This window comes from Myodes glareolus, chromosome 3 (assembly GCF_982192425.1).
Source record: "Myodes glareolus chromosome 3, mMyoGla1.1, whole genome shotgun sequence".
Lineage (NCBI taxonomy): Eukaryota > Metazoa > Chordata > Mammalia > Rodentia > Cricetidae > Myodes > Myodes glareolus.
Window position 1 is genome coordinate 117,073,389 of NC_142028.1, and position 22,346 is coordinate 117,095,734.

A 22,346-nucleotide genomic window follows, 5' to 3' on the forward strand; every position below is an offset into this window, starting at 1 on the left:
CAACAACCATCAACTTCCCTTAGCTTATCTTGGGAGAAATTGAATCTTCCCCATCCCCTTCCAGGATAATATGGTTTGAAGGAACAAGAGCCCTTGAAAGGTCTCTGTGAATCCTAAATATACTTTGCCCAACAAATAGCAGAAAGAAATTTAGAGAAAACCATGCCTAAATTTCCAAAATGATTGTTTATAAATGTTTGTTTTCATTTAAAGGGGGTTGTGTATAAATCATTAATGATCACAGTCAATCATTTTTTAAAGGAGAGGTATGATATAGAGATAAATACTTTGCATTGGTATGGATCTTGGTTTATTGATATAAAATTAAGGTCAATTTTGTTATATGTATATTTCTACTTTTGTTTAAGGTATTATGTTTATTAATAGATAGTCATTTATAGTAGTTAAATTGTAGCCATGTTAGGTTTTCTAAGTGTACAGAGATATATTTCAGATGCATAGATATTCTTCAAACCTTTCAAAGACCTAAAGAATATGTCATTTAAAAGATTTTAAGAACTTAGACTTTTCTTGATAATGAGTCATGTCTGCTTCTGGCAGCACCAGTATACTTTAAGACGTTGATGGGCATTGAAGAAACTCTTTATGAAATTTGCCTTCAATGTGACAAAGCTAGCCATTTGGGCAAGAAACTGCTCTTGCCTGGACTGCTTGATGGTATGCTGTATAAAATGAACATGTAGAACCTACAGAAAAATGATGGCTGAGATTGCCGAAAGAAGGTGAGATGGTCATTCAGGGTTCCTGTTTCAAGAAAGTCTGTCAGACATTCCGCAGGACACAGAAGAAAGCAACTGATGAACTTTTTCAATACAAGGCAAAACAGATCTTCAAATTTCCTGCTTCACTAAAATGTCTGCCAGATGCTCTAGGACTGTAGGCTAAAGATTGGATTCCCCAATGTTACAGAAGAACTTCGGTGACTGTCCAGGCAACAAGATGTCTCTGTCAATTCTAGAGTTTTGGAAGTTGCTCACAATAAACTTTCTGTTTACTTAGGTATTATATTGTATCATTCTGAGGTCTTTGATGGAGTTTAAGTCATATATTTATAATTATAGTTTTTCTTAGTTATGATAAAAGATAAATTAGACGTGAAACTTTCCAGATTCAAAGAGATTAACTATTGTAAGTGTAACTCTTGCTTGATACCTGTTCTGTTCTATGTAATTTTACTATGTGAACGTTAAAATCTTCCTTTTTATTTAGATAGAAAAGGGGAGATGATATGGGATTTCCCTCTGTATGCTATGTATATGTTTTATTATGATTGTTTAATATAGAAGTTTCTTTGATTTATGGCAGGGCAGAATATAACCAAGCTGGAAGAGAGATAGAGAGAGGAGGTGGAGTCAGTGATGTAGATGGGCTTTCTGTCTATGTGTTATTTTTATTGGTTAATAAAGAGACTGCCTTGGCCCTTGATAGGACAGAAAATTAGGTAGGCGGAGTAAACAAAACAGAATGCGGGGAAGAGGGCTATGAGGCAGAAGCCATGGAGCCAGCCACCAGGTCAGGCATGCTAAATCTTTTCCAGTAAGCCACCACCTCGTGGTGCTACACAGATTATTAGAAATGGGTTAATATCAAGATATGAGAGTTAGTCAGTAACTAACTCTCTAGAGATAATGGGCCAGGCAGTGCTTAAATAAATACAATTTGTGTGTTGTTATTTCTGGGACTAAGCTAGCCGTGTGGGAGCCGGGTGAGGCGAAAAGCAGGCCTGCCCACAGCCCCTCACTACAAGTCAGAGAGATGCAATGTGGCTATCAGATGAGACAGATGCTGGAAACTTACAGATAGGCCACAGTCTCGTGGCAATATGCTGATTAATAGAAACGGGTTAATTAAATATTTAAATGATAGTTAGGAATATACCTGAGTCATTGGCCAAGCAGTGTTGTAATTAATAAAGTTTCTGTGTGATTATTTGAATCTGGGTGGCCAGCAAATATAAGAGCAGTCTTGGGTTACAGCCTGTGGATAAGTGATCTAGATGTTCCATATATTGCTGAGCATTCACAGTCATTTCTTATCAGCACTCTGAATGGTTATGGGTCTCTGCCTTAATCACTACGCTATGCAAAAAGAAGCTTCTTAGATGAAGTTTGAGAATGCATAACCCCATGGATATCAGCATTAATACTTAGAAGACACTGAGACAATATGATCATTTAGCAACAGAACATTAACAATACTAAACAAGTTGACAAAATACCAAAGACATAGACAAGAATGATTTGACAATATTAGTATGAACAGAAGGAAAGAACATAACAGCAATCAAGATGGTGACAGACTAATGCCAGTGGCAAATTGGAGATCTGTGGAATCTCTGCTTCCATCACAAGTCTCACATGCCAGGGTTTTGTGGGCCAGGTTCCCATAACATTCTGGATTTTGTTGCCAATGCTACATCAGGGTTTGGCTCATTTACTCAGCACAATACTACTTGGCTACTTCAGCCAAAACTGTAGTGGGCCAAGGTGCAGTTCAGGTCACACTTCTGAGAGCATAGGCAGTGCGACAGTGTTCACATTGATCTGTTCCAGTATTTTGATGCTTTCATCTGGGTGTTTAAGGATGCCTTTGAAAAATTCTAAACACAAAGTATCAAAAGAGACTCTTCTAGAATAAAACTAACAAAACTAAGGAATTGGAACCATGCAGAAGTCTCAGAATTGTAGCTACATAAGCATTGATATCCTGGAAGAGACACTGTCACATGAATTCAACACATGCATGCATGCCTGGCAAGACTACCCACTGAGGTTGCCTGAATCCTTGGGACTGAACCCCAAATCTGGTGTGTCCAAAGGACTGTACATGAAGTCAAAGGAATTTAATTATAAGTCTCAAGATTTAATGTTGGCATTCTAGTTTGTTTGGTATAGATTATTTTACTCTTGTTATTTATTTATCTCTTTGGCATGAGAATGACTATTTTCTGCCTCTTTCACCACTGTGCTTTAGGAACATACAAGTTGTTCTAATTAACAAGCAATTTAGAAAGCGGTTTGCCTTTGAATGAGTTATGATGTTCATCCAAACCTCATTTAGATGATGTTTAGATGAGATTATTAACTTACATTCTGAATTCATGTTGGAATAAACTAACACATTTATAGCCAATGGGAAGAATTAATGTATTTGATAACAATAAAAATTTTGTAGGTCCAGGAAAAAATATTTTGATGTATTCAAAACCCAAGATGATAGTTTTCATGTTATTTGGCTATGAGGGCTCTACACTTATAGTTTGTATTAGTGCCTTTTTAAAATGATGAATAGTGTCTGGGTAAGGTGAAAGAGTACCTAGTGTATTAGTGGAAGATCATAATTAATGAAACTGTGACTATCTTAGTTATGGTTTCTATTGCTGTGAAGAGATACCATGACCATAGCAACTCTTATAAAGTAAAACTTTTAATTGGAGTGGCTCACTTACAATTCAGAGGTTTACTCCATTATCATCATCATAGTGGGAAACAAAATAGCATGCAGACAGACTTGTTGCTGAAAAAGTAGCTGAGAGCCTTACTTCTTAAACTCACAGGCAACAGGAAGTAATCTGTCTTACTGGTTGTGCCTTGGGCATATATGAGACCACAAAGATTGTCTCCACAGGGATATAACTCCTCCAACAAGACCACACTCACTCCATCAGAGTCACACCTCCTAATACTATCACTTCCTTTAGGAGCCGTTTTCTTTCAAAGCGCCACAGGGACCAAAGCAGCTCTAAGGCCTAGCTGCGATTTCACTACTGACTTGCCAACTTTAACACATAAAAGGACTCCTTAAGAGAAGTCTATTAGAGAACTTTTATTAAAGCCTCCACCTAAGCATTACAATTGTGATGGTAGGCAGTTGCTTTGCTAAAATTGAAATAAATTGGCTTTTCATAGTAGTGTGAAATAATATATGAGAGGAAGTTACATATCATCATACTTATTGACCAATTAAGAATATAATGAGTCCTTTATTAGTTAGTGACTAAGTAAGTCTTAGTGCCTCCAAAAAACATGCAAAGCAAGACATGGTAGGGCTTTAAAAGTAAAATAGCTACAATTATTATCCTACCAGGTACAGGCTTAGAGATTACTATGATTATTAATTTATATTTTTTAAATGAAGGACCCTGGCATCCACTGCTCTGTGAAGCCTGCTAGTGTGGTCCAGCAACATGTCACACTTACAGGTGAAACTCCTGCAAAGAAGATCAAGAAGCAGAACATCAAGCTGTGGTAGTGAAGCCTGAAGCTGCAAGAAGCATCAAACACAAGACTCTTACAACCTCAAAATGGAGATGTGCCTGAAGAAGAAGTAAAAAGCTGGAAAAGTTAAAAAGTCATATGGGCTCAGCAGAAGAACAAAGTGGGGGCATGTCTGAACAGATAATGGAAAACTCAAAAGTTAAAAACAATTACTGTCAAAACCTACCATTTTAACCAATGGAGAAACAGCAACAACACCTTCTCCTGATTCAGAACCAAAAAAAAAAAAAAAAAAAAAAGAAAAGAAAAGAAAAGAAAAAGGCAAATGATGTAGGACCTGACAGTATGAATATGTTTCACTATCATTGCTTAATAAAGAAATTTATTTGGCCAATATTCAGGCAGAATAGAGTCAGGTGGGAAATCCAAGCAGAGATAGAGGAAAAGAAAGGAGGCAGAGTCAGGGAGATGCCATGTACCTGCTGAAGGAGTAACATATCAGAACAAGACTGGTAAGCCATGGCCATGTGGTAATACACAGATTATTAGAAATGGGTTAATTTAGTTGTAAGAACTAGTTAATAATAAGACTGAGCGAATGGGTCAAACAGTTTGTAATTCATATAAGTTTCTGTGTGATTATTCTTGACTGGGAAGCCAGAAAACAAAAGTGCAGTCTCTGTTTACAAACAGTGCCAATATGGGACATGTATATCCATACAGGCCTGAGAAAGCTTTAAAAAAAGGGGGGGGGTTCCTACATGCAGAAAAACAGTCAAAACTGGCTCCTTGGCAGACACATTTTTTTCAGATAAGCTTTGTTGGCTGGCAGTGAGCAGATGCATGACTCCGTTAAGAACCAGCTTTTTGTTTCATGCTGGTGGCATCCACAGCTCTTTTGGAAAGCGCTGCTATGGAGCACCATGGGGTTTGTGGGTCACATGTTTCAAGTTACTTGGCAGATTTATGTTTTACTCACACAGACAAAAAAGTTTTGTGGGCAGCATGCTACAAGTTCCTTGTTGGTGGCATGAACCTGTTATTTCTCAGAGGGGGCAAGTATGACTCCAGTGCAGGCAATGAACATACCTCCACCATGTTGGGAAGCCAATCAGGGCAACCAAAGCCACCATGCTGGTCCAAGCCATGCTTGCTTAACATTTTAAAAACTTTCTTGGTCCGAAAATAATTACAGATATGCAATACAGACAAATTCTAACAAAACCAAACCTTTAAAGGGATCACATGGCTTTCAAAAATGTACTTAGACCTAAGAAATAAAGAAAATGGGTACAGGCAGTTATAGAAAGAAATAGTTTTAAAAGTTTTTAATGTCTTTAAAAAGACAGTAAAAGTAATATTTTTAAAACCCACATAAAGTATACACGATTATGTATACCATTGTGTTTTTTTAAAATTTTTTGACTGCTAATTAGCCAACAACAGAGAGACATTTATTTGTGAGAGCTGCTGAGCTAAGCCAACATAAAAGCGTGTTGACTTCAAACTTTGAGTCTAAGGATATGCTGCTTTGGAAAAGAGGTTCTGTTTTTGTCTCCACAGAAGATGAGAAGCTGTGGATTCCCTCCCAGTTAATATGATTTGATTGAACAAGACTCCCTGAAACAGCTTCAAAACAAATGGCTGATACTATGCAACGAGCAGCCTCAAAGACGACTACAGCCAAGATAGACATACAGAATTTCATATTTAAATGTTTTAAGAACTTAAACTTTTCTTAACAATGAGACATGTTTGCTCCTGGCAGCATCAATTTACTTCAGAGAAGATGTTGGACACTGAAGAAAGTCCACATGGAGCTTACTTTCTTTGTGGCAACAATTAGCCAATGGCTAAGAAAGTGTTCTTGTCTCAGCTGCCTGACAGTATTCTTTATAAATTAGTCTTGTCGAATCTTATCAATGAAAACATTCTATAGAAGAAATGGGCTTTAAGTGCATGACTGAGATACAACATAAAAGTATTAGACCATTCCTGGAAAACAGGAATCTTCTGGCAGCCATGAAACAGACAGTGGCAAAACCCTTGCGTTCCTCATCTCTGTGATTAAGTTTACTGTGAAGCTGAACTTCAAGACCTGGCATGGAACAGGAGTCCCGATTCTCTCTTCTACCACAGCACTGGCCATGCAGTTCTAAGGAACTGATGACACACTATGTTCACATGTATGGAAAGATCATGGATGATAGCAACAAGTCTGCTGACAGGCAGAAGCTCGTCAATGGCATCAACATTATCATGGCTACTCCACACCAATCCCTTCACTCGTGCAGAATACTCCAGGGTTTATGTATAAAAGCTGACAGTTATTGATGAGAATTAAAGTAAATTATTAAAGTTTTGCCAGCATGCAGGCAAACTATGTTCTCTTCTGCAACAAAACTTGAAGGCTTGACAAGAATTTTTCTGAAAAAAATGGCCATTGTATGTGGGTAATGATGACAATAAATAGGTTGCCACTGAGAATGGGCTTTAGCCCATTGTGTGTCCCTCTGAGAAGAGGTTTCTTCTGCTCTTCACATTCCTTAAGAAGAACCAGAAGAAGGAAGTGATGGTTTTCTTTTCCTTGTGTACATCTGTGAAGTACCACTGTGAGCTATGAAACTACATTGACCTGACTATCTTAGCCATCCTTGGAAGGCAACAATAAAATAAGTGAACAACTATATTCTTCCAAATCTACAACTTAGATTCAGGGATATTTCTGTGCACAAATTTGTCAGCCAAAGAGCTGGGCATCCTTGAGGAGGACTGTATTGTTCAGCATGATCCTCCTGATGATCACAAGGAATACTTTCATCAAGTGTGTAGAACTGCTAGGGGCCTGAAGACGGAAGAAGGACGGTCCTGCTCATCCTGCGCCAAGAGTCAAGTTTTCCTCATTAATTGATGCTATCCAAGGTCCCAGTGAACCAGTTTGACTTTTTATGGTCTGAAGTTTCTGACATTCACTCTCAACTGGAAAAGATGATCGAAAAGAACTTCTTTCTCTTTAAGTCTGCACAGGAAGCATAGAAGTCTTATATACAAGTATATGTCTCCCACTCTTTCAAGCAGATCTTTAATGTAAACAACTTAAATTTGCCTCAGGTGACTCTGTTCTTTGGTTGTAAGGTTCTTCTTTTCATTGATCTGAATGTAAGCCAAAGACAAACTTAAAAAGAGAGGAGGTGGTGGTGAATTTGGCTACCACAAAACAAAGAAAGTGGAAAAATCCAAGATCTTTAAATGCAACAGGAAGAAGACAGCAGTGCTGTATGGAGAGCTACTTGTTTGTTCCCGACTGCTGAGCCCCAAAGTAATCACACAGAAACTGTATAATTTCAAAACTCTTTGGCCAATAGCTTAAGTGTATTACAGGCTAATTCATTTTTTAAATTAACCCATCTCTATTATTCTGTGTATTGCCACATGGCTATGACTTAACAGGTAAAGCTCTGTTACTGGCATGTGTCTCTGTTGGGGCTACACAGCTTCTTACTGACTCTGATTTCTTCCTCCCAGCATTCAGTTTAGTTTTCCCTGCCTTGCTATAGGTGCAAAACAGTTTATTCACTAACCAATAAAAGCAGTACATATACAGTAGGACCTTGCACACCATTTCCCCTTTTCTGTTTAAATAAAAAAGAAGGTTTTAACTTTAACATAGTAAAATTACATATAAAAAATCAGTTATCAAGCAAGAATGACAGTTACAATATTTATATCTACTCTATCTTTTATCATAAGTAAGGAAAGCTATAACTACATATCATTCAACTTCATAAAAGACTCCAGAAAGATATAATATTACCTAAGTAAATAGAAAGTGCATTGTAAACAACTTCCAAAACTCTAGAATTAACAGAGATATCTTGCTGCCTGGACAGTCACCAAAAGTTCTTTTGTTATGTTGAGGCATCCAATCTTCAGCCTACAGGCACAAAGTATTCAGCAGACTTTTCCATAAAGCAAGAAATTTTAAAGACAGTTCCACCTATATTGGTAGTTTGTCAGTCACTTTCTTCTGTGTCCTTCAGAATGTCACACAAACTAATGTAGAAAGTCTTCAATGACTGGTTTTCCAGGCAGTTCTCAGTTGCACCAAGTTGACAATTGAAATTTAACATCAATCTGTCCATAGATAAAGTCTCTCACAGAAATTCTACAAGAAATTGAACTGTCAACAACAGTACAACGTGTCCCTCATGAGTATGCAGGAAGAGTTTCCATTGAGAGGAATTCTCATTGTCTTGCTTGTTAATTTTTTGTAGAATTCAGATTCTTCTTTCCATACAAATAATGCTTCTTTTCTGTATCTTGGTTCAATATATAACTTTCATAATGCCCTGATACTGTCTACCTTGTATATACCATGCACTTTATTATATTGTCCTTGAATAATAATACTATTTTCCAGAGGCTTCAATGGATGAACAAACACACAATACTATTGTGCTGGCTAGTTTCATGTCAGCTTGATACACATTAGAGTCACAGGAGAGGGTTAAACCTCAACTGAGTAAATTTTTCTTCCAGATTGGCAGGTGGAACATTTTCTTGTTTGGTGATTGATTGAAAAGGCATAATTCACTTTGTGCAATGCTACCCTTGGACTTTGGTCCTTGGTGCTGCAAGACAAAAAAAAAAAACCAATTAAACAATGAGGACTAAAACAAGAGAAAAGCAACATTCCCTTTTAGCTTCCTCTGCCAGTGTTACAGCCAGTAGAGAAACAATTCCATGTGTGGTAAGAAGGAAATCCGGTTCAGAATGACTTAGTCATGTTAGTTCAACCTTCTACAGTACAAATCTGGGCAACTTCTTTTCTTTTCTTTTTCTTTTCCTTTTTTGGTAACATGAAGGGCCTGCTTGTTTGTTGGGGTTTCTGTCCTGCCCAATTCCCCCAGCTGTTTAGCCCCAAAAGTAAATCACACAGAGATCTCTATAAATAATTATAAAGCTGATTGGCCCATTAGGTCAGGCTATTTATTAGCTCTTGTAGCTTGTATTAACCCATTGTTCTGATCTATGCTACCCATGTTGCTCAGTACCTTTTTCAGTGGGGCAGATCATAACCTGCTGCTTCGATAATCTGGGCAGGAGCGGGAGAAATCAACTTCCTCCTTCCCAGAACAATCCTGTTCTCATTGCATCACCTCTACTTCCTGTCTGGTTTTCCTGCCTGGTCAATCAGCGTTTATTTCAAAAAATGATTGACAGAATACAGACAATTCTCCCGCACCATTTTTTTTTAAACAGAAGTAAGCTTTTATTTCCACATTTCTTGGATTAAGTTGTCTGAATTGAATTGGTTGCTTTGAGAGGATTAGTCAAAGAGACCAAATCCCTTATCTTCAGCTGATTCCTCTGACTCTTCCTTGGCTTCAGCCTTTGCTGGGGCTGCTGCAGCAGCGGCAGTAGCAGGAGCAGCAGTGGTGGCAGCAACCACAGGCGCAGCAGCCACAAACGCAGATGGATCGGCCAAGAAGGCCTTGACCTTTACAGAAAGTGGGAAGGCATACTCAGTCTCCACAGACAGAGCCAGAACCCGCTTGTACCCATTGATGATAGAGTGTGGCACTGAGGCAACAGTCGGGTAGCCGATCTGCAGACAAACACTGGCAGCATTCCGGACACCCTCTAGGAAGCGAGAGTGCAGAGCCTGCTCTGTGATGTCAAGCATTTCTGGGTTGTAAATGCTGCCATTGTCAAACATCTGCTGGATTATCAGCCCAAAGGAGAAGGGGGAGATGTTCAGCATGTCCAGCAGTGTGGCTTCACTGGCTCCTACTTTGTCTCCAGTTTTTATCAGCTGCACATCACTCAGAATTTCAATGGTGCCCCTGGAGATTTTAGCGGTGATGCCTAAAGTCTGGAAGAAAGAGGTTTTCTCGGGCCCCAGACCAGTGCTCTGGGCTGGCACAGTGACCTCGCATGGGGCGACGGCACCAGCACGGGCAGCAGCTGGCACCTTATTGGCCAGCAACATGTCCCTAATCTCAGTGAGGTCCTCCTTGGTAAACACAAAGCCCACATTCCCCCAGATATGAGGCAGCAGTTTTTCCAGAGCTGGGTTGTTCTCCAGGTGCCCCCGGATGGCCTTCCACATCATGGTGTTTTTGCCCATCAGCACCACAGCCCTCCCTCACAGGGACATGCGGATCTGCTGCATCTGCTTGGAGCCCACATTGTCTGCTCCCACAAAGAAGCATTTTGGATAATCATCCAAAAGTTGGATTATTTTAAGGAAGTAGTTGGACTTCCAGGTCACCCTGTCTTCCCTGGACCTCACGCCGGTGCGTCAGGGATTGCCACGCAGGGTTTAAAGACTATGTCACTCTAACGAGGATGCCTGGCGAGAGGGCAAATTCTTTTTATACATATTTAAGTAGAGTACAGATTTATAAAGAAATTTCCTGGTAACAATCATTTCAATTCCACAAGTACCGTAAAGTTTCAGGTGTGACTATATTAAAATTAATTTTCAATGTTCATCTGCCTCTATCGTGAAGATGGGTTCTGTGGGTTAAGGGCTAAGGATGTGGTGTGGTCTCAGTCATATGGACAGCATAGTGGTCACAAAGCTATAAAATACATGTTCCTAAAGATGGGTTCCATTGACTGAGTAGCGATGCTCAATATAAAAATCTATGGTGCAAAAATTTAAGATAAAGGTAATAGTCTGGGGATTCAGGTGTGACCCAACCCTACAGATAATATTGGGATCAGGCAAAAAAAAAAAAAATCTATCTGAAGAACTCTCATTTTGACCTCAGACTCCTTATAACCTAATTCTGAAGCCCCTTTTAAGCAACAATAGTTCCACAAAACATCATGCTTATTCCTAACAACAAAACCTCCTAACAACAAAAAGAACAAATGAATATATTGATTTCCTGTTTCTAACAGCAAAAAGAACAAACAGATTTGATGAGTTGACAATTCTGTGCTGGTTGACAATGATTGAACATACAAGGAAAGTGTTAGTAAAAAAGTCCTAACACGAGCCGCTCTGCCGCTCTGCCAGCGCAAAGAAATCAAATTAGGTCAGATTAAACTGAATTAAAACGCCCATGTTTTATTAAGTACAGCGCTCTTGGGTGGCTGGAAGCATGGCAGGGGCGACAGCAAAACAGGGAGCACATACAAACCAGGAATCATTTGTTCCTCCTCTGGGAGCCCACTCCTGTGGGAGTGGTCCTGACCCTCCCCCGAAGAGGGGTCAAGACCTGGCATGCTGGGATTTGGAGTTCAGACCAATGCAACTCCCAGGCCGGAGGGGGGAGGGAGTTGGGATGGATACCAGTGGTGAAGATTATGCTCCCAATTTAACAGAAAACTCCTACTCTTTAACTTCTGATTGGTGAAAAATTTAGCTGTGAATTTGTGGTGATATTTTGTCTGTGATCTTACATGTAAAACTTGCCTGAAAATCAGAGTGCAGAGCTAGCCACACTAGTTAGCCATAGAGGTCATGTAGTGGTGGCAAACACCTTTAATCCCAGCACTGGGCAGACAGAGGTTGACAGATCTCTGTGAGTTCAAGGCCACCCTGGGTCACAGGAGATTGAATCAGTCTAAAAAAGAAACAAAGCTCACACCTCTGACCTCCACACATGGGATCACACGATTTAATTCCAACACTAGCAAGGTGGAAACAGGAGCGCTGTGGCTGGGTAGAGAGAGGACTATAAGGTGAGAGAAGACAGGAGCCCAGAGCATTTACTCAGGATTCATGGAGACAGGGACTGGCCCTTTTGGTCTGAAGAATTGATAGAGGTAAAAGGTCTCTGTAAAGGCTAGCTCCTTTACTTCTCTGATCTTTCAGCATTTACTCTGATATCTGATTTTGGGTTATTATTTAATAAGACCAATTAGGATCTTGTTACATATGGCACTAAAATATTTGGCAAGAATTTCCACATAAACCCTGAAAAAGCGATTTTAAACACACAAAAACATAGTCAAACTTGGCTGTTGTGGGATAATACTCTTGTACACAGTAAAGATTTGTCACTAATATTGCTTTAATAAAACACTGATTGATCAGTAGCCAGGTAAAATGTACAGGTGGGGCAAGTAGACTAGGAGAATTCTGAGGAGAAGAAAGGCAGAGAGTCAGTCACCACCCAGACCCAGAGAAACCAAGACGAGAATGCCTCACTGTGAAAAGGTACCAAGTCACATGATTAAACATGGACTGAAGGAGCAGGACAAACTCCATTTTAAACTGTCTTTGACCCAAGACTGACCCTGTTTCAGCAAAGTGCAAAATAAAATTTCTCAGAAAAACTACAAGCTATTGCTGCCCCAGTCAAAACGACCCCATCTGGGTGGCCAGCCAATGACTAATCTTGGTAAACAGCAATTGCTTGCTAAAGATGTCCGTGTGGGTACCTGCTAACTGCTATTTTAGACATTCTTATAGATTCAGCCAATAAATTCAAAGGTCATCTACCCTTACCCAATTCATATCTAATCTTGTAACACCAAGGTCTGTACCACTCTGTTTGAAGATTTTGTCTTTAACCCCTCCCCCGCCCCCCAGCCCTAGAGGCTCAGGGCCACTCTCCTCCCCCACTGTAACAAAGTGCTAGATGAATGCCCAAACTCAAGTTTGTATTCAGTGAATCCCTGTGTGCTTGCATCATTGCTGTGGTGGTCTTGTTTTAAAGTCTTGTGAGGTGGGTGGAAGACTAGAAATAAGGGTTAATTTAAGTTTTAAAAGTTAGTTAATAATAATCCTGAGCTAATAGGCAAAAACAGTTGATAATTAATATAAGCCTCTCTGCGTTTCTTTGGGAATAAGCAGCCATGGGATCAGGCAAGACAATAACTTCTGTCTACACTTGGCTTCTTGGTAACTGTTTTTTTTTTGTTGCTGTTGTTGTTTGTTTTGTTTTTGTTTTTCTTTCTTTTTTTCTCATGAATAGGCTCTGTCTGCTAGCAGCAAACAGAGGCATGGATCCTTTAAGAGAAGGCTTTCTACCTCAGTGCTAGCAGCAAAAACCACATGGTTCTTTTAAGAGATCGTGCTACCAAACAATTGAATGGGGTTTATAAGCAAGGGCATGCTGCTCAATGGCAGCGTGGATACAGAAACTCCCTAGAGTTGGGAAGGTCAACATGGCTCTCAACAATGACTCTGACATGATTCTGGGCTCTTAGAAAATCAGGCAGGGCAGAGTCAGTCATGATGACAGAGGTGGGGCCGTGACTCTTAGCAGCTTAAAGACCCCTGTGGTCAGAAAAAGACAGAGAGATGCAGTAAAAGTAGATTCAGATTTTTTTAAAAAATTATAAATGCTTGACAATTTACTTCAGAGAGTAAAGAAATGGTGTAGGCAGTCATTAAAAAGAAATATAAAGTTTTAAAATAATAGAATAAGCTTGAAAAAAGAGTAAAGTAATAAAAAATAACTTATAAAGATGGAATATACACAGAGAGTCTGGCTAATATATATTATTGTGTTATCTTTGAATTATTTGACCGCTGAGGAAAAAGAAAGAGCTGCTAAAAGATATTTGATTATAAATGTTGCTGGATTAATCTAACATATTAATTTTGAAAATGCCTTTATTTCAGAATTTAAATAAAATGTAATGTTACTTTGTAGAAAAGGTTATGCTTTTGTTTTCACAGGAAATAAGACTCTGGATTCATTCTGGGTTAGGAAAAATTGGTTTGATCAAGAAGCCCCCTCTGAAAATCTCTGAAAGGAGCAGATGGCTCAGATGATTCTCTGTTGCAGTTTCCTCTGAGTTCTACATCCGAGAACAGCTGCATTAGCTGAGATGATTCAGACTCACAGAATTCTCTAGTCAGGACTTGATCATAATCTTGAATTTTGTCAAAGTCCCTCAAAGATTACCAATATCCGCAGTCAGCAGGAAGCAGTCTAGAGAACCATGCCCACAATCCCTAAAGAACAGACATACATATTTATTATCATTTAAAGGAAATTGAGAGCAAGTTGTTATTAGTATTGATCAAGAAAGAACTGAACAAAGAAGATTAGACTCAGGGATCTCATTGTAAAAAGAAAAAAGGGAGGACATAGAAATATGGCAATGCAAAATTGATAGAAAATGAGTTAGGTACAGCACTTTGGATTCACCAAGATTGGAAGATAATGGAGTATTTTCTTTGAATTTATCAAACAATAATAGACTACCCATTGCTAATGTAATTATTGCCTGTACATATTTGCATATAATTATTATACTTACTGTATATAGTTTTTCTTCTTCTATTAGTTATGGCCTTCCTTTTCATTTTAGACAAAAATAGAAAATGTGGAGATATTTTGTTTGTGATCTAAAAAAATAATGGTTGCTTGAAGATCAGACTTCATAGTTAGGCACACGAGTTAGTCATAGAGGCCAGGCAGTGGTGGCACACACCTTTAACCCCAGACTTCATAGTTAGGCACACGAGTTAGTCATAGAGGCCAGGCAGTGGTGGCACACACCTTTAACCCCAGCACTTGGGAGACAGAGACAGACATGTCTCTGTGACTTTGACAGATGTTTGTGTTTTTTTATGCTTATAAATCCCACTTCAACCAAGCTCAGGTCTGCCAGGAGAAGCAAGGCCCCTGAGTCCTTGTGCCACTCTCATGATTGATCAATGACCCTGCTTGTGTGTTGATTTATTGAAGACTGCAATTTCATAATCCCATAGGTGTTGTCTCTCTCCCTCCACATGGTGCACAATGAACATGGTATAACAATAACACAGATTACTAGGCTATTAAGAAAATCTACTCCCAGCCTTCTGGTATACACATTATTTCTGTTGAAGACACAAACTTAACATTTCTGTTAATATACTTAACATTTCTGGTTTCTCTAGTGTTTATCTGTGAACAAGAAGTACCTTGTACCCTGAACACTCCTCCATAAACTTTGCATTAGTTCCTGGCTCCAGGTTCCTTCCTTGTTTGTGTTCCTTCCCTAATTTTCCTCAATGATAGACTGTGCTTCAGAGCTGTAAGACAAAACTAACTGTTTACAACCTGGAATGCTTTTAATTATTGTGCCTTATCCCAACAGTAGAAATCCTAATAAAGACAGCTGCTATGCTCTTGACTCCAATTAGACACCCTCCTTTGGTTTTTGTGTAATATTTCAAGGAAGAAACTATTCTCTGCCTCAGTGTATGGTGGATTTGCTTTTCCTTCATTTTTGCTTCATTAATTCTGTTAAAACCCAACTCACTATTCCAACTATCATTCTTTGAATAAGAGCAATTGAGCTGGATTGCATAAAGAAATGAAAGGTGAGGGATTTTTCTTAGTTCTTCTTAACAAATGGAAAATGATCTGAAGAAACAAGACATGGATGAAACTTTCTGAAACTATGCCTTGTTTGTGTTGCTGTTGTGTGGTCCAGATTCTTAACCCCTGCATTCCCTCAGGAAACTAGTCATATCTGTCATTCCACTGCAGTCTACCCACATGTTCAGGAACAGAAGAGCAAATGGTATATAAACATGATAGCAATGTCCAACAATGCTTTGTTTTGCTTTCAATATTATTAAAAACTTTAAAATTGCTTTACCCATTTTTTGCTAGAGTACAATGAGAAATATTCTTACTAATAATTTACAGAGAAATGAAGGGCAGCTGAGATATATGATATGTGTTCACTGACAAAACTGTGGAACATATTCATCATGATGGGTAAATGTTAAGGTTACACTGTGAAGTAGAAAATCAGACTGTAAAATGGTGTGTCTAGCATATTTTGTTAACTTGTATGCATGTGTTTTGGAGCATATATGTGGTATAATATGTGCACGTGTTTGTATTTGTGTGTAGAGACCTATGTTTGACATCAAGCATCTATTCCCAATCATTCTCTCCTGTATTTATTTTTCACTTCTTATGTATTAGTTTATTTATTTATAAATTCAGATGTTAAAAATTCTTTATGTTATGTATTACTTGCGTAAAGTCTAATTGTTTATTTTGGACAAATAGAAAGGAAAGTGAATCAGTTAGAGGGTTATATTAAAATATAAAATATATTATTTTGCAGAGGGTTATGTTAAAATCTACTCAGCTTCAGGCAGACATGGTACTGAAGAAGTAGCTGAGAGCTCTACATCTTATCGTCAACTGTGGCACTGAGAGTAGCTTGAGCATAAGAGAACTCAAAGTCCACTCTCACAGTGATGCATTTCCTCCAACAAAGTCACAGCAATTCCAATATGGCCACACCTACCAATACTGCTACTCCTTTGGGGGACATTTTCTTTCAAACCACCACATCCCACTCTCTGTCCCTCATAGGCTTGTACAATACACCAACGATACATTTCTGGCCTCAGTCTTCCCTTAGTCATGAAGGCAAATTCCTTAGGCCCCTTCATCTACTCTTAGCTCTGGGACCATGTGGTTGAAGCTGCCAAGTTATGCTGTTTACTGTAGTTAGAACATGGACCACTCATTCAATTACATCTTTACCTGCCTTCTACCTTTCACTACCTAATCTTGGTTGTTTTAACTTTCTCTGTAGATGAGGTTGGCCTCAAATTTAGAGATCTACCACCTCTGAATTCCAAGTGTGGGGATTAAAGGTGTCCACCACTATACCCAGCTCTAAATTTTTCCATAACTCTTTTTCACAAATTGGAAACTTAGTTGGGTAAAATCTTGCCCTGAAGTCACCACTCCCCTTTTTCAATTTCTTCTCTATTTTACACCCTAATGCTCTCATCTCAATCTTTACATTTTTTTTCTTGCTCAGTTTTCTCCTATTCTTTAAAAGTCTTTATTAGACTTAACATTAGTAATCACAGGACAGAGTCTATATTAGGCTGTTTTTAGATTACCTTTGTCAATGAAATTAATCCAAAACTCTGCAACCTCAGGCACACTCTTTGGACAAAAGGTAACCACTTTCTTTGCCAGAGTATTGCAAGAGTAATCTCTAGGCCACATATTAATATTCGTATCCTCTTTCACGAAGCAGGAACCCTGAAGGATCAACTCTCCTTTAGGCAAGTTCAACAGTCATTGTTCTGTGGGTCCTGCGTGTCCAGTTCATGCAACAGTACAGGCAAGAGCAGTTTCTTGCCCCAGTAGCTAACCAACTCCATAAGGAACCTCTTCAATGATGCACATATTCCTCCTGAAGTAGATTGGTGCTGCCAGGAGCAGATGTGTCTCGTTGTCATGAAAAGTCCTAAATTCTTAAACATTTTAAATGCCATATTCTGAAGGTCTTTCATAGATTTGAAGATTCCCTAACCATTTGAAATACTTCTCTGTACAACTAAAAAACCTAACTAACTAACATGACTACAGCCTTGGCTATTAAAAATGATTACCTATTAACCATATTTCTTAATTATACATCACATTTTAAAATAAACTACACAATCACAATACCTTAATCAAGAGCAGAAATATACATATAACAAAATTGACCTTAAATTAGTATTAATAAACCAAGATCTATACCAATCCAAATTATTCATATCTATATCATATCTTTCTTTAAATGTAAAAACCATTTATAAACAATATTTGATAATATGGGTGTAGTTTTGTCCATACTGCTTTCTGATGTTTGGGGGCATTGTAAATAAAGTCTTTCATGGTATATCCTGCGTTCTAGGTTCATCTCAGTCAGCAGTTGGGCGAAGTAATTTTTTGAGGGGGTTTATGGTGACCTTTCAGGGGGGCGTGGTCTATCAAACCATATTTTTCTGGAAGTATTCCACAGGTTCTCATCTTCTGTGAAAACAAAAGAAAAACCTTTTTTCCCAAAGCAATAAATCCTTAGACTCAAATTTTGGAATCAAGATGCCTTTATAATATACATGCTGGCTTAGTTTAGCAGCCCATACAGTGAAATATCTCTCTGTACTTAGCTCATTCACAGTCAAAAAAAAATTCACATAATCCAGACTATCTGTGAATTTGCTATCTTTATGTGACTTGTTTTTATTCTATTACTTTTAATATTTATTTTATTATTTTTACTCCTTTAATCTATAACTGTCTGTACTCTCTTTTTAAAAACTTTACCCCTTTTTTAAAGCACTAACTTTATTTTATGACTCTCTATACACTTTTCTTCTCTCTTCCAAGCCTATGTACATTTATCCAACACTATGACCCATTTATAGGTCTTTTATGTCTGAATCTGTCCTACTGTGTATTTGTAATTCTTTACTATCCAGGAGCACTTCTTAGAAGGCTAAGCGCTTCTTAAAACCTTAAGCTACATCATTGCTCAGGTAATATGTCAGTACTTGCTTGGCCAGCCTACTCCACCATAGCAGAGCTGCTTATACTTCTGAGCTGTGCACACCACTCCACTTCTAGGCACACAACCAGTCCACCATTTAACAAGCTACAGCACTCTGCTCACAAACCCCATCCAAATGTTCTGTCTCTGACAAGAGCCAGCGGTCACACTAGCTTCATAACCCAGAAAGCCAGCATTTTAAAACTGCATGGCATTTTAAAACTGCAGTGCTATGGCTGAGTCAGGAAAACTTCTTTTAAAGGAGCTGTGGCACACTTCCAGCAAACAGCAAGAAGTTGTGTTGAACTCTGTATTTTTGTGTCTAGAATTTATTTTCAAGCTTCCTTAGGTTTTATGTGGATATAGTCAATCACATTGGAGTGACAGTTTGTAGGAGGAGGGCACACTTGCTCATCCTGGCCACCCAAAACCAAATAATCACACAGAAATTGTATTAATTAAAATACTGCTTGGTCCAATCACTCTAGCTTCTTATTGGCTTATTCTTATAATAATTTAACCCATTTCTATTAAAATATATATTGCCACATTGCAGTGGCTTACTGGCAAAGATTCTAACAAGCATCTGTCTCAGGTGGAGGATCCACGGCTTCTCCCTGACTCTACCCTTCTTTCTCCCAGCAATCAGTTCTCTCTCCCCACCTACCTAAGTTCTGCTCTATCAACAAGCCATGGCAGTTTTTTATTCATTAACCAAAGAAGGCAGCACATAGATAGAAGGACCTCCCACACCACTCTTATAACTTAAATTAACCCATTTATATTAATTTACCTTGTGCCACATTGTGTTATTGCTCTTTGATCTTGTACCTTCTCTTTCCTCTGTGTTTCTGGATGGAGACTCCACCTTTCTTCTTCCTGGATGTTCTGCCTAAATATCCTTCCTAGCAATTGGACATTCAGCATTTTTATTACACAAATTACAACAGCATGTCTTCATAAGTGTACAAATAATCCTCAATAATACGGAATGACTTCAATATTTCACTCTCATCTCTAGGAAGGCCATTGAGATAAAAGCTAAGCAAAGAAATGATGATGTTAAATAACATCATAAGTCAAATGAACCTGGTAGATATCTATAAAACATTTTACATAAATATGAAAAAAGATAATTTCCTCCACACAGGCTCATGAAACTTTTTCCAAATTGATCATATACTTGTACACAAAACAGATTTCAACAGATATAAGAAAACTGAAGTTACACACTGCATTCTATTTGATCATTGGATAACATCAACAACAGAAAAACATAAAGTACAAATTCATTGGAACTGAACAACTACTGAACTCAGAGACTAATGTAGCATAATCAGTGCTTGCATGGGTCTGCACTAGATGGGGTGCTAGAACCTAAAGGAGAAGTGGACATGTGTCTCCATCCCTAACCCAGAAGGTATCTCCAATTGATACCTAATTACAAATGAAAATTTGCTTTCTCCCAGAGAATCTCACTGGGGAAACAAACTACTCTTGAGAGTGGGTTGCATGCCCAGTCATTAATATCCAACAAAAAACAAACTCAGTGGAATCTTTGCAGGTTCCTTGTCTCATTATGTTGTATCCAGGCCTTTGTTATTTTGGTTATTTTTATTTATATATTTTTTTCTCTTTATACCTAATGGGTCCTTTAGGTATATATTGTGACATCCAGCTTAGGATTTTTATTGGATTCCTGAATGTGAAAACAAGTGGGTCTCTGCATCTGTATTTATTTTTTGTGCCCTTTTGGGGCTCTTTTCTTTCTATTTCTTTCGTCTTATCTCAATATGCTACTTTTTATTTATTCTTATTTTACTTTCTAATTATCTATTAGAAGTCTCTTTTCTAATGATAAAAATAAGTGGGATGGATCTGGATGAGACAGAAGTTAGGGAACAAGTAGGAGGAGTAGACATAGAAGAAACTGTAATCAGGATATATTATAGCACATTATGTGATAAAAGAAATCTATTTTCAATAATAGAAAAAATTAGCCTCCTAGGCCAAGAATGGGTCATATTTTATTGAATCATTTGACAAGGTGGGTCAATGGGCAACATCTAAACTTCACAGGCTATTTCTAAGGCTACTGGTTACTTTCCACAACCTCATGCTAAGGCAACATTTCTAAAGATAACACTTATGTCATCAAGCATTGGTCAGTCAAGATTGTACCTAACTGGAAGTCTCAGCCATACAGACTAGTCTTCATGGTACTGGAAGGTACGCTTCATACTTTAGGACCTACAAGAGTGATCTGCCTGAAAGATACTCTGGTACAATGGTAACACAAATATTAAGAGAGAAAATAAACACTTTATGTTTGGTTTTCAGGCCTACTTCATGAAATGGAACCCATTCATGACATTGCTAAAGTAGCCAATAGGTTGAGAATTGGTAAGTCATGGGTCCTAGGTGAAAACCTAATACTATTACTCTGCTAACAGAACATACCAATAAAGTGCCTTCTAATAATATACTGATATGCTCATAGATGAGTGCTTCACTAAATCCTCATCATATAAGCACTTTTTTTTCAGTAGATGATAATTAACACAGAGATACACAACTTTACAATGAATGAGACATTTTAGATATCTAGACGTTAAATGAAATTTCTTTTTCAGATTCTTCTCCTCAATGATTAGAGGTCTATGTTAAAGAGGAGGTGGGCATATTGTGAGAGCAAGAGATAGGGATAATAGAATGGATACACATATGAATTCAAAGAATGCACAAGATTTGCTTGGGGTAAAACCAGAAAAATTACCAGCATTGAGAAGAGGAAGTGGACAGAAAATCTAACTCATTTATAAGAATCTATCAAAAATTAATATCCACTGAAAAAGGAAAAATAGGTTTCCTCCAGTGGAATGTCACTGAACATATTAACCATAACTCACAACACAAACCATTCCCAAGAGTAGTTGGTAAACACAAAATGAAGCCAAAAGTATTTTTGTAGACATTTTCTCATTTTGCCGTGTTAATGAATTTTTCAGTCTTTTCCTTATTTTGATTTTCATTTTAGTGGTTTTTGTGGGGGATATTTGTTTGTATTGGTTTATTTTTGGTTTTGTTTGTTGTTTTTAAAGAGAGGAAGAGGACATAGTGTTGGGTTGGTAGGAAAGTAGGACAGAGCCTGGAGGAATTGGAGCAAGGAGAAAGCTTCAATAAAATATATTTTTATCTTTTCCAATATTAAAAAGTATAGGAAATGGGTGAAGAAGATCAATGAATACAATGCAGCATGGACCAAAGGAAGGAAATAATGTTTTCTTGTAACGGGATCTGAGTTTCATTTTCAGAGAATCATCCATGTTGCTTTGTGTTAAATACTAACCAGGGAGAAATAAGAATGGAAGCAGAAATATCTCACAAAAAAACAACAATTGCATAATAATCACAGATAACGGGACATAATTATTATGAAGATATTATCAGTACTCCTTGGGCTCAATGCCAAGAGCAGTATCAGTTCTCAAGATATAAAAAGAGAAGAATTCAAATAGGACACAGAAGTACAGTAGGCTGTTAAGAGTCTAATTATAGCAAGCAATGAAGCAAAAATACACCCTTTAGTACCAAAATGAGTTAGGAAGTGCATCAATGGGCCAATTCTAGATGGTATGAGACTAATATTATTCTTCTCCCCATTATCTTCTCTTTTCTTTTTCCTTGTGGGCATTTTCCAAGATAGAAGTGTATTTTCTTAGAAAAAACAGGGATCCCCTCTAGAGTCAACCCTAAATGGCTCCCTTAATGTAATGTAGATATCTTCTTCCCTGTTCCTATATTCATCCTTCCTCCATCTTCACACTCCCACTCCCCCAAGCT

General features: G+C 38.1%; 2 pseudogenes; one reads left to right on the plus strand and one right to left on the minus strand.

Annotated features, from left to right (window-relative positions):
• Positions 1-4,207: 4,207 nt before the first annotated feature.
• Positions 4,208-8,502, plus strand: LOC125412625 (ATP-dependent RNA helicase DDX18-like; annotated as a pseudogene).
• Positions 8,503-9,567: 1,065 nt separating this feature from the next.
• Positions 9,568-10,542, minus strand: LOC125412622 (large ribosomal subunit protein uL10 pseudogene; annotated as a pseudogene).
• Between the last annotated feature and the right edge of the window lie 11,804 nt (positions 10,543-22,346).